This window comes from Octopus bimaculoides, chromosome 3 (assembly GCF_001194135.2).
Source record: "Octopus bimaculoides isolate UCB-OBI-ISO-001 chromosome 3, ASM119413v2, whole genome shotgun sequence".
Taxonomy (NCBI): domain Eukaryota; kingdom Metazoa; phylum Mollusca; class Cephalopoda; order Octopoda; family Octopodidae; genus Octopus; species Octopus bimaculoides.
The window spans coordinates 74,889,143-74,891,642 of NC_068983.1; the positions used below are offsets into that span (position 1 = coordinate 74,889,143).

General features: G+C 31.9%; 1 protein-coding gene across 1 annotated transcript in view; it reads left to right on the forward strand.

Moving 5' to 3' along the window:
- Positions 1–2,500, forward strand: part of LOC106880955 (acetylcholine receptor subunit alpha-type acr-16) — a 174,631-nt gene that overhangs the window by 700 nt on the left and 171,431 nt on the right. The gene's annotated exons all lie outside the window — the stretch shown is intronic.

Below are 2,500 nucleotides of genomic sequence, written 5' to 3' on the forward strand. Positions count from 1 at the left end.
TATATATATATATATAGTTCAAAAAAACAATAACAAAAAAACAAAAAAACAACAAAGTGAGGACGTGATATGGATAGTATTATTGGACGCTCAGGAAAGATATATATATATATATAAAGAGAGAGAGAGAGAGATGTATGTATGTATGTATTTATGTGTCTGTGTTTGTCCCACCACCCTTGCTTTACAACCGATATTGGTGTGTTTACGTCCCCGTAATAAAGCGGTTCGGCAAAAGGAAGGAGTCGACTTTTGCCATTTATCCTTTTACTCATTTTTATAAGGTTCAATCACTCTAATTATTTTGCTGAGTTCATTCATTCTTTTGTACTTTTACTGTTTTTGGTCATGTATGAGCACCATCTTTATGGGTTTTCATTGCTTATATTGACCCTAGTACTTATTTGCTACTGGTGGTTTTCTGACGATCTGTATTTATCAAACGTTGTAGGACAAACGTTGTAGTAAGACAAACCCGAAACCTTAAAGTTTGAGAAGTGAACTTCTTAACCATACGGTTATTCCTGCACCTATGTACTCACCAGCATATGCTGGTGTCATTTCAGTCAAATTTACACTGGCCGTGTCGCTCAGTTTATGTATTAAGTAAAAATTTACACAAATATCATATGCAAATTTGAATTATATGTTACTGAAGTGATTCGAATACACTTTTACTCTTTAAAAAGAAAATATGAATATAGAAGGAATTCACTAAAGCAGTAGTAACTCAGCAAATAAATTCTTCACGGTGTGTTTTTAACAGAAGAAATGGAATCCTACAGTAAGAAAATGAATACAAAGGGTCTTCGAAAGGAAAAATCTCTGTATGTGACTGCATTGGGTAAAATGTTTTTACTGTTACAGAAACTTGGATATCGATCAATATTTGTCAACAGATTTTTTCAAGCTTTGAAACTTCGAGTTATCAAAGAAATTCATGCAACGTTAGTCAAGTAAGAAAACTTTAGCGTGGGAGAAATAGAAACAGAACGAAACTTATGTTTACTCTTAAATAGTTTTACTTGCAAACGACGATAGTTGAGTTCAACAATTTTTCTGTTCAAAAATTCATAAAGCACTTGAAATAAAACATAAGAGGATTTGGATCATTCATACCCAGCATAACAATTCTTTTAATAATGAAAGAAAATATTTTGATTGCATCTCATAGTATTTCAGAATACAAAGTTTACCTTTCTGTTTATATGTTTACAAAATTTTTTTTTAATATATAATAAAAAAAATAAACAAAAAAACGACTGTATTGCTTAGAAATATACAATAAACCCATCCATGCAAACTGATTTCATCTTTCTTCTCTATTCTATTTCGTTCGTCTTCCACACAATTCCATTAAGTTCCCGTGGTACCCTAGATTCTGTACAACACAGTTTCACGATCTTTTGTTTAGTTTTCTTTGTTGTAATCTGCATCACAATTCTTACCAAATGAAATCGAAAAAATGTTCATCGATTTGTATATGAGATGCTTCAGTATATAGGTGAAGATGGCAGTGATGGTGGTGGTAGTGGTGTTGGTGTTGCTATTGATGATAGTGTTGATGGTCGGGGTAGTTGTCGTCGTCATCGTAATGGTGCAGAACTGAACAAATAATTATACAATTTGCGACATTAATAGACGGTATATTACTGGATGTGAGACACTTTAGCCCTGTTGCTACATTATCCTGATAATTTTTTTCTGTATTACATCCTTTTTTTGTTGTAATATTTTTCATAATTTCCTTTTCACATAACTTTTCTAAACTTACCTTTCCAAACATAATCAGAAACATTCACATCTAATTAAAACCAGTGTCTTTTAAATGCATATCTTAGTGTTTAGAGGAATAAATGCTTGTAATTCATTCAACTACAAAGATTTGGGAATGCTGTATATCATGCTCTCCTCTCTAAGATTAACTGATTCGCCAACCCTTTTGTCATATCACCAATTCTTTATTTCCTTAACCATCTGGAATATTGACTAATATAATGACTAATACCGTTCATTCTATTCTAACCACATATATAGTTGAAGTTAGGTATAAAAGTATAATGTTTGAGGCACTAAATATAATAGTTTCTACTACAGGCGCAAAGGCTGAAATTATTGCGGGCGACTAATCGGTTAAATTGACTCTAGTGGTCTATTGGTGCTTATTTTAATCGACACCGAAAGGATGAAAGGATTTAGCAGAGTTTCAACTCAGAACGTAAACCAGGAAGAAATAGCGCTAAGCATTCTAATCCGTCACCGACTCTGCTAGTTCGCCGCCTCGCCAACAAGAAAATTGAAAATAATAAATAGCGACAAACATTGTTTATTTCTTCTAACCACACATATAATTCTAGTTAGATATATAATGTTCCCAGCCACTAAATATAATAACGCTAACTTAACTATTCTTTAATTTTTGAATAGTGTTTTAATTATTTAATTTATCAACGCTAAATAATGTTTAGTCTTTAACAGTTAATTAGTGATTTTTTAAATC